Below are 11,185 nucleotides of genomic sequence, written 5' to 3' on the forward strand. Positions count from 1 at the left end.
TTTTGTGCTTAATTAGGTTCTCGACTTTGATGATTTTACCTAATTGAGTCCTCGGTTAAGATAATAACTTGATAATTTTACCTCTATTAATATCAAATTTTCTTATGAACTATAGTAGTTTTATCCAAATTAGTCATCGATTATAGTGATGTTATCTAATTTAGTCATCGATTATAGTGGTTTTGCCCAATTTAGTCATCAACTATAGTGATTTTTCTCAATTTTGCTCTTGACTCTAATAGCCAAAGACCCAATTGGATAAAATCATTAAAGTCGGTGACTTAATTGAGCACAAAAGTCGTTTAGGATTAGATAAAAAAATCAATATGTAGTCGAAGTCTAAATTGAGTATTAACACATTTCTCTTTTTACAATATCATAACATGATTATATTATCATATTTTATAGCATTGTTCGGCGGAAGTTTGGATTAAAAAAATCAACATCTTTCCATAAAAGCGTGTTACTGGTTGTTACTGAAATTTTTGGTATATTAATAAACATTTTAACAGTCCCACATGGATGATGGGAATGTGTTCGAGCCTCAGTACAGTGGAGGCAACTCTTGACTCGTTGTGTTTCAGTAGATTGAGAAAGTAGCTATGGACAGATATTACATTGTAACAGAGTTAGTAGTACTCAAAAAATAAACACTTTATTCTAATAGTTTTTCTTTTTTTCGTTAAAAAAAAATGAAGTTTTCTATTGGAGTGTTTTTTTTTTTTTTTTTTAACAGTATATGCCACTCGTACCTATAAATCCATAGATCCTTGCTGTCCAAGAAGCTAGCCCTTATAGATAACACCAAGTGTCATTAATACCTAATTGCACATGTTGTCAATACACCAATTATTGTTTAAATCATAAATCCAATCCAATGATTAATTAATAATTTGTCAACCCTTTCTCCTTTTTTTTTTCTTCTTTTCTTTTCACCAACACTTATTATTTCTTCTTCCAAATTAGATTAATACCAGTGCGCACAAGGGATCTGCTTACTTTAAGCAAAATTCTCACATTAATATTATTGCTGAATTGTTAACATCGGTCTATTCTTAAAAATATTGCATACTGAATCAGTGTACTAAGTCTGTACAAACAACATTTATTATTTCTTTTGATACTAGATGCTGATGAGATTTAATTTAAATTTACTATTTGAATAAAGGTGAAATTTACTGATGAACTATACGATTATTCCATAAATTAAACCCACAACATGTAGTAATATACACATAGAGGGATAACGCTACATTATCAAATATTTTCTATTGAATTTGATACTATCCAATGATGAATTCATTATATTATTTGATTAACTTGTTTTAGTTTCAAATAATTTAATTAAAATGAAATGTTGCAACACTTATGACAAATTCTATCATAATTATGAATAATAATATTTTTCATACGTATAGTATATAGATATTAATGGTCATCCGTGTATAAGTAAAATGTGTGTTTCATCTTAACTAAAATTTTTAATTTATAATAAGAGATGCACGCTTAGTAATTGATATATTTCATCTTTTATACACCTTGTTTTAAGTCAAAGACCCTGTGATCGAGTAGTATAACTATAGCTTCTCTAAGAGATCTTAGGTTTGAACCCCAGTATGAGGGCATTGACTTTTTGAGTATGTATGTGACAGAGTCAATAGTACTAAAAAAAAAAAAATACACCTTGTTTTAATATAAAATTGAAATATATACTCCATCTCAATTAAAATTTTAAATTTTAACTAAAAATATACATTTAGGGTGTGTTGGGCTAATATAATAGGTTTACACATTAGGAATAGAAATCAAAATCATAGTGTTTGGTTGACAACTTTTTAAAACACAACTATATATTTTGACTACCCCTTCAATTAAAAATCACATTCTCTAATTTAAAAAAAAAAAATGTATCATTCTATCTTATTGGTAATCTAATTTTTAAGTTTTGATTAGTACTTTTAGATATTTGTTTGCTTTTTTTTTTTTTTTTTTTCATATTGTTGTTTTGGATGTCATTATATTAGGATCAATCTCCTTGCTTTTTTTTTTTTTTGTTCATATTGTTGTTTTGGATGTCATTATATTAGGATCAATCTCCTTGCTTTTTTTTTTTTTTGTTCATATTGTTGTTTTGGATGTCATTATATTAGGATCAATCTCCTTGCTTTTTTTTTTTTTTGTTCATATTGTTGTTTTGGATGTCATTATATTAGGATCAATCTCCTTGCTTTTTTTTTTTTTTGTTCATATTGTTGTTTTGGATGTCATTATATTAGGATCAATCTCCTTGCTTTTTTTTTTTTTTGTTCATATTGTTGTTTTGGATGTCATTATATTAGGATCAATCTCCTTGCTTTTTTTTTTTTTTGTTCATATTGTTGTTTTGGATGTCATTATATTAGGATCAATCTCCTTGCTTTTTTTTTTTTTTGTTCATATTGTTGTTTTGGATGTCATTATATTAGGATCAATCTCCTTGCTTTTTTTTTTTTTTGTTCATATTGTTGTTTTGGATGTCATTATATTAGGATCAATCTCCTTGCTTTTTTTTTTTTTTGTTCATATTGTTGTTTTGGATGTCATTATATTAGGATCAATCTCCTTGCTTTTTTTTTTTTTTGTTCATATTGTTGTTTTGGATGTCATTATATTAGGATCAATCTCCTTGCTTTTTTTTTTTTTTGTTCATATTGTTGTTTTGGATGTCATTATATTAGGATCAATCTCCTTGCTTTTTTTTTTTTTTTTGTTCATATTGTTGTTTTGGATGTCATTATATTAGGATCAATCTCCTTGCTTTTTTATTTTGGTATTTTAAAAATATTTATTCCAATTATAGAGTCGTACACAACCAAACATTAATATTGGTAATCATTCTAATTTCACCAGACTAAAAAGCATGCAAAATACTTTCACCAAAATTCATTACTATTATCAAGTATTTGATTCGTATTCGATTCCAATTTCATGTGCGAACCCAAACACCCTTGATGTTTATCCAAAACCTGTATTGTATATGTCAAAAGTGATGATGATGGACGAGTTACGATTTAGCTTTCGGATGATGACACACCATATAATTTAATCATAAATTAATTAAGTCAAGTCAATGCTAATAGTTATAATGGTTTAATTGACCACTTGTCCAATTCATATTTTTTGAAAAATTTCAATTTGCCGATTGCAAAGCATAAATAATAAATTAAATATTGATCAAGTAGACAAATAGTTGACGATATTTTAATTGAAAGCACCGCCACAACAGTGATAAGTCTTCTGCGCCAGAGTCAACTTGAACATGGCACCATGAAACAGGAAAATTTTAATAAACACACATTCTCCATGCTCTTATCTCGTTCACATTTTTTTTTCCCCTTAGGGTATGTTTTCAATGCAAAGGAAGTGATGAAATGAATTAAAATGGGTCTATATTAACCAATCTCAAATAATGAACAAGATTGAAATAATGTAATGAGAAAAAGAATGTTTGCATCCAGTTAAATTGTTTGTGTGATAGAAGAATGATGTTAGAATAAGACAAAGAGCATGTCCTTGATGAGATAAGGACTCTACTATTTAAACTAACTCTTCTAATCACTTCTCTCCCGAATAAGCGGCAGCTAGTTTAGTTGGGTCATAGCGGGTGTCAATGTGAATAATGAAAATCTATTGGGCTAAGGAAGCATGAAGCAAAATGTTAAAGATAATACAACCAATAAAATTTGAACCCACAACCTCAAACATAACAACACAAGTTCTTAACCACCAAGCTACTCAAGATCTTATATGTTAAAGGGCAGGAAGCTCTACTTATGCATGAGAGTGTGCTAAAAGCAAAGTAGTGAGGGAAAACGTGTGTGGCCAATAATGAAGGCTTCCCAATATCGTTCATTTGTCAAATCTGTGCATGAGTCCTCCAACAATATAAATAGGCACCTTACCCCTCTTTAAAAGGCATCTCTTGGCTCACCAAGCGTGTTCTGCTCCAGGGTTTAAGTATTCTCTTTCCCGCTGACACGCTAGGGTTCGAGTCCTGTTCATAACATATTTAGTTCTATTTTATTTATTACTTATCTTATTTAATCCTATTTTATTTATTACTTCCCTAGCTTGTTTATTTATTAGTTGGGCTACTGTTTTAGGCCGAAATCTCGAGCTTTGTACATATTCTTTTGGGTCTAGTGCCCCGAGTAATAAAACCTGTACTTCTATACTCGATTTATTATGGACCCGGTCTTGATAAAACCATTGATTACTATGCGCTTCTTTACTACTAGGAGTGGGAATAGGTCAGACACCTACGTAAGGGCCTACGGCCTAGCCTACTTAAGGCCTGGCCTGGCCTATTTAGTAAAAAGGTCAGGCCTAGGCCTATATAAAAGCCTATTAATGTAAATAGGCCCAGGCCTATATGTAAAAGCCGGGCCCACGAGCCTGCAGGCCTGGCCTTATTTGGTTGAATATATATATATATATATATATATATATATATATATATATATATATTCAACCAAATAACCCTAATCGACTAATCCCCAATTTGCTTATTCGCATTATGCCCGAATAAATCATCGACCGTGCGTCCGTGCTTGCTCGAGACTCTGAGCCACTAGTCACTACAGCGGTGACCGGTGAGGCAGCGACTTGCGAGGCGGGAGGCGGAAGGCAGCGAGGCAGTAACTCCAAAGAGGTTAGTGCGTACTGGACTACTAGTTCTTACTTTTCTTTCCGTGCACTGCGTATAGTAGTGCGTACAGCCGTCACTGAGGGCTGAGGCAGTAGTTGCTGTTGTGTCCTTCAGTCGCAACTGTTGTTGCGTCCTTCAGTCGCGGCTGTTGCTGGGGTCCGTCGGTCACGGCGGCGGTGCACCCGGAGGCGGCTGCTGTAGAAGTAGAATTGGCCTGGTTTTATTGGTTTACTAGAAATAATCTGTTACTGTTGGAGTTTACTAGTTCTGTTTATAGTAGTTTTATTGGTTTATTTGTTAAGTTTACTAAATTGGTTCTGTTTATTTGTTTATTAATTCATTCAATTGGTAAGTAATAGACTAATTTGGTTTTGTTGGTTTACTAAATTGGTTATGTTAGTTATGTTTATTTGTTTATTAAATTATTCAATTGGTAAGTAATAGACTAAGGGTGTGTTTTGAAGCCCGGAAAATGATTTCCGGAAATCATTTTCCGGGCTTTGGGTGTTTGGCAACCACTGGAAAACCCAGTCAACGGAAAATGATTTCCGTTGACTGGGGAAAACAAGCTCATTTTGGCGGAATATGACTTCCGCCAAAATTGGGTGGAAGTCATTTTCCGCCGTTCAATTCCTTACGCATGTCGGATGTTTCCGGCGGAAACCAGGGGGTGGGTTGTTTTTTTTTTTTTATTTAAATTAAAATATTAGTTTTAATATTAATATAAATATTTTAATATTTTAAATAAAATAATAAAAATATATAATTATACAATTCTACCCATTTTCCAGAAAATAAACCAAACACAAAAAGACAGTTTTCCAAACTACATCCAAACACGGGAAATGAACCTGTTTTCTGGAGAATGACTCATTTTCCAGAAAATATTTTCCAGAAGTCATTTTCCTGCTTTCCAAACACATCCTAAATTGGTTTTGTTGGTTTACTAAATTGGTTCTGTTAGTTCTGTTTATTTGTTTATTAAATTATTCAATTGGTAAGTAATAGACTAAATTGGTTCTGTTGGTTTACTAAATTGGTTCTATTGGTTTATTGGTTTTGTTTATTTGTTTATTAAATTGAATAAGTTTACTAGTTTAGTAATAAATTACTTACCTTGTTGAGTTGTTTAATGTTTATAAAGTCATTTGTCAATTTGAAGTGCTTGATTGCTTAGTTGGAGATTTGTTTAGTATGTTTACTTGTTTAATGTTAGATACTTTATATAGGATGAAAAGTAACAATACAAATGAATCTATTCCTGAACAAGTTAACGTGCAAGTTACAACTACAACTCCTTGAATTTCTTCAAGTCAACCAATTGAAAGTAACAATTCTGAAGAAGTGAGTAGGGGTGAACTAGCTAATAATTCAATCATATAAAAAAAGTGGCAAAAAACATCCGCAGTATGGAATGATTTTGAAGAAATTGAACTTGATAATGGTACAAAGAAAGCAATGTGCTTGTATTGTAAGGATAAATTATCTACTAGTGGAAGGGGTGCAAGCACTAGCCATCTTAAGAGGTACTCAGAGATTTGCTTGCAGAAAAAGTTGAATATCTCCCGAGAAAATAAGCAAACAACACTACAATTTCGCCCGCCTACTGAATCTAGAGAAAATCCTTTTATTATTCCTGGTAGTAAATACTCTAATGAAAAGATGAGAGAGATTATTGCGAGTGCAATCATGGTGCATGAGCGACCATTTAACATCGTAGAGGATGGCGTGTTCATGTGGACTTTTGAATATGAAAATTCAAATTTCAAAAAAGTTACTCGTAAAACAGCAATTAAGAAATGATTGTTTGCAATTGTATGAAGCTGAAAAGAATACTTTGAAAAAGATTTTGAGTAATGCGAATAAGGTTAGCATTACAATAGACATGTGGAAGTCAAGTCACCAAATAGTTGAGTACATGGTTGTAACATGTCATTTTGTTGATGTAAGTTGGAACCTTCAGAAGAGAGTTTTGAAATTTGTCAAAGTGCCTCCTCCTCGATGGGGAACAGATATAGCAAATGCTATTTTCAAATGTTTGAGAGGATGGGGTATTGAGAATAAAATATTCTTAGTAACCGTTGACAATGCATCTTACAATGACTCTTGTGTAAGAAGTTTCAAAGAAAATATGTCTGTAGACATAGAAAATTTGAAGCCGACAGATGGACTGATTCATATGTTATGGGTTTCATTTTGATGTAATTGAGCTAGTTATTGATTTATTTGGATGAATTAAATTGTCCAATTAAATTAGTACAATTGTTCGAATTAAATATAATTGAAGGATGATGGGTTCGAATTATGTCAATTGGACTGATTAAATGAAGCTAGCAAGTAATGATGGACTGATCCATATTTGGCCCTGCAAGAAATATTCATATATTTAAAATAATTATTTAATTTGAATATGTGATAAAATATTCATGTATTTAAATTAATTATTTAATTTGAATATGTGATAAGATCATGAATTTGGATGCAATGGTGGCTAGGTACATTCTGGATAAATATTCATATTATTCTAAATATTAATTGATAATATAAGGATAATATTGAAGAGTTTGAAACCCAGCGAAAGTCTCTCATATTCTCCCCTATAAATAGAGCCCTTCATTCATTTCAAAAATCACACTTGACGAATTGAAGACACCTGGAGAAGCTCTGGATTGAAGAAATCAAGCCAAGCTAAGCGGGATTGTAGAAATCAAATCAAGCTAAGTGGATTGACGATCAAGCAAGCTAAAGAAGATTAAAGATCAAATATCCAAGAAATCAAGCTAAATGAATTGAAGAAATCAAGGAAGCGAAGCTAAGTGGATTGACGATCAAGCAAGCTAAAGAAGATAGCAAGATTAAAGATCAAATATCCAAGAAATCAAACTAAGTGAATTGAAAAAATCAAGCAAGCGAAAGAAGATTGAAGATCAAATATCCAAGAAATCAAGCTAAGTAGATTGACAATCAAGCAAGCTAAAGTTGATTGAAGATCAAATATTCAAGTGTTCAAGCAAGCTAAATCAAGTGGACTGAAGATCAAGCCAATTTGAGTCCGGACGCCCTTCAACGAAGATCAAGCAACAAAGCCCTTCAACGAAGATCAAGCAACAAAGCCCTTCTTTGAAGAACAAGCAGCGTTTCGGAGGCCCTTCAGCCGAAGTTTCAAGTCAACTTAACCAAGTGAAGAATCAGAGGATTTTCTTGATAGAGATCTTGCACCCGCGCAACATTTGAAATTCAAATATATATTCTTTGTTCACTTTTTCTTGTTCACAGATTTTGCCACTCGACCCCACAATTGCCCCCTCGAGACTTGCCGAGACATGTTGCTTGATGTGCTTAGAGTGAGGAAGTCTCAAAATTTAATTAAAGAGTAATCATCTAGGATTATATGTTAGTGTATTTTCATCTTTCAGGAGCTAATTAAGACCACAATAATTTTCAATCATATTGGGCCTAATGCATCTAATTTTGAAGGCCATTTCATTTTCAAAATCCATCAAGGAAATAGCCAAAAATTATAGGCTATTCCAATTTCAAAACCTTGCTCAAATTACTGCAGAATAAATACTCTTCCTTGGACATGATTCTAGCTTAGCAGTGCAATTGAACTCTGCATCTCATCAAATTTTGAATCCCAATCAAACTTTAAATCCTTATTAATTCAGACTCTCATCTTAACTTTGAACCCTAATCAAACTCAAGGTTTCAATTCAACTCAGATTAAACCACCAAGAACACCTGGAGAAATCTGATGCTGTTTGGGATTTGCGATTTTCTTTCCTCGCCGAAAATTTGCTTCGCCGGAGAAGGGACTTTCCAGCTCTGCGATTTGTGGTGTTGTCTGCGATTTCCAGAACTGCTTCTTGGCTTAGAAGAACACAAATGGCCGCATTATTGCGTGGAAACAGGTTCTTGGAGTCCTTTTAATTATTTTGACAAATCCCATGCCTGAGTGATTTTAATGCTTTGTCCTTTGTGATTTCACTTTGCTTTCTCAATATCTTGCCTGTGTGATTTTTAGGCTTGATAGACAACACCACACTGCAGCACGTGGCTTTGAAGGAAATTGACTTAAATTGCTCATCATAGCTTTCTTTCTTTCCCTCAACTTTGATTTTGACTTTTTTCTTTTTATTGTTTTACTTCAGCGCATAGCACATATACACATATATAATATGCATACATACACATATAATGCAATATAACACATATATACGTGTATATTATATATGCGATACTGGACGTGCATGGCCCATAATCTTCTAATTTTATTCAGTACACACATATATACATAATTGTATATGATGTGCAAGATTATTAGATTAAATATGTTCACTTCTTTCACTGCCTCATTGCATATATAATAGTGTGGTCCACTGGTCATGTTTGCAATTTCGTGTGCTGCATGCATAAAACATACATATGTTTGGCTTCTACCTTGCAAATCATGAAATTTGAGCACAGAAAATCCTGGACAGATTCGCGCCTTCACTTTCCATCAAATTTTCGACCCTTCAAACGTTGTATTCAAGCTTAGATGTCTGCATGTAAGTTGTAGCTCTGTAAGTTAGCTTTCCAAGGACACCTAGATCGCCTCAATCGGATCAACATAGGCTGAGATATGATTAAAATACTAAACAGTGGTCAATTGCTGCGGGAATGCATGCTTTGACAATTCTCTTCCATTCCAAGACTTGCAATGCTCTCCAGACTTCTCCTCTTCTTTTCCATTGCCATATTGCTTGTCTTGAATTATAATAAAATCACCATCTTGGAAACGAATTGGAGTTTTCTTTTGTTATGACTGAACTCAGACAATAAAATTTCTAAGCTACCTACATACTCCCACAAATGAGATCAAGTCAAACGTAGTTCAAATAACTTTTTGAATAGTTAATGCCGTACACAGTTTAAACTCTTGCGGACCAAGAGCTTACCGTACGTAGTTTAGACTCATGCGGGTCAGGAGTGTCCATGACTTGGGCCCAACCATATACAAGTGAGATGGTTAGCAGTTTAACCACGTGCAACATTTTTGGTGGATTTATTCTCATTCATCAAAGAATCATGGCCATGTGATCACCCTCCAACTCTTGGGTGCCTCCACATCTTGACCATTTTGATATATTGCGTAACTCGATTTCATACTTTCTTCGTTTTCTTCTTGCACAAATGTGTGCGCAATAATCTTCGGCCGAGCCTTTAAAACTTCGCCACACAGAACATTGACATCGGCTTCTCGTTTCATACGAGAAGGGACTGCACTCTTCATTTCCTTTGATGGTTCTATGCCAATAGGGGACTTGGTATTCTTCTTAATGATAGTGACAGGTCCAAGTCTCTCATGCACATGCTTCCTCTTGACTTCCTTAGGACTTGCCCCCAACATGTTAAAGACTGATTATCGTGACTCCACCTTACCAATCCTGTCAAAAACAGAATGCTTCTTATCTTGACTTTGCTCCTCAATAGTGATGCAGTTACTTATAGCTCTATTTATGAATATCTTCACGGGTTTTGGTAGAACATACCCCAACCCCTTACATGTATGAACTTCCTGCTGTTTATAAATTCCTTTGCCACCAACTTACGGGATAAGCCTTCCCAACCTTTGTGGCTCCTTAGAATCGTAACCCGACTTGGCTAGGAGTTTATAAGCATTTGGATCAAAGCTCTCAGTGCGCTGCGTGGGCAATACTTGATTTGTCTTATCGTTGTTTCTATCTTCAAGCGACTCTTCTACGCGGGCTTTAAGCGTGTCAATCCTTGTAAGAGGAAAGACAAGTTCCTTGCTTGGTTGATGTTGCTCAACAACTTGTTTCCCTTCCACTTTGGGTCAGGCGACGCATCAACTTCACTTTCATTAATCTCTTCTATAACAATTTGCTTCTTCATATAGAACTTCACATCAGCAAACTAAGACTCAGCCTCAGTGAATGGGCTCTCATCACCAACGACCTTTTCCACTACTCCATTTTCTCATACATCAAACATTGATGCCACGAAGATGGAACCACTCCATTCTCGTGTATCCATGGCCGTCCCAGTAGCAGGTTATAAGATGGTCTCGCATCTATAACATGACACAATGTGCTTTAACTCAGCTTTCCAACTGTCAAATCAAGTCTAATCACACCCAATGCTCTTTGCCCCCCTTGATTAAATCCTTGAATCATCAGGCGACTTTGGGCAAGATCATCTATAGAGAACCCGAGATCTTTCAAAGCTCGAAGCGACAAGATGTTGACAGCCGACCCTTGATCAATTAAAATCCTTTTAAGTTACTTCTCACATGCATAGCCCTCAACGAACAATGGGCGATTATGAGGTATACCACCAAGTAACAAATCTTCATCGCTGAATGTAATCTCAGCAGTATAAGAAGTAGCCTTATACATTTGAACTTCCTCCCCCTCGTCTTCTACATGGGACGAACATTCTCCTACTTTAACTGACGCATCATTGGTGTTCAAACATGAACTAGACATGCATACT

This window comes from Ipomoea triloba, chromosome 9, assembly GCF_003576645.1.
Source record: "Ipomoea triloba cultivar NCNSP0323 chromosome 9, ASM357664v1".
NCBI lineage: Eukaryota > Viridiplantae > Streptophyta > Magnoliopsida > Solanales > Convolvulaceae > Ipomoea > Ipomoea triloba.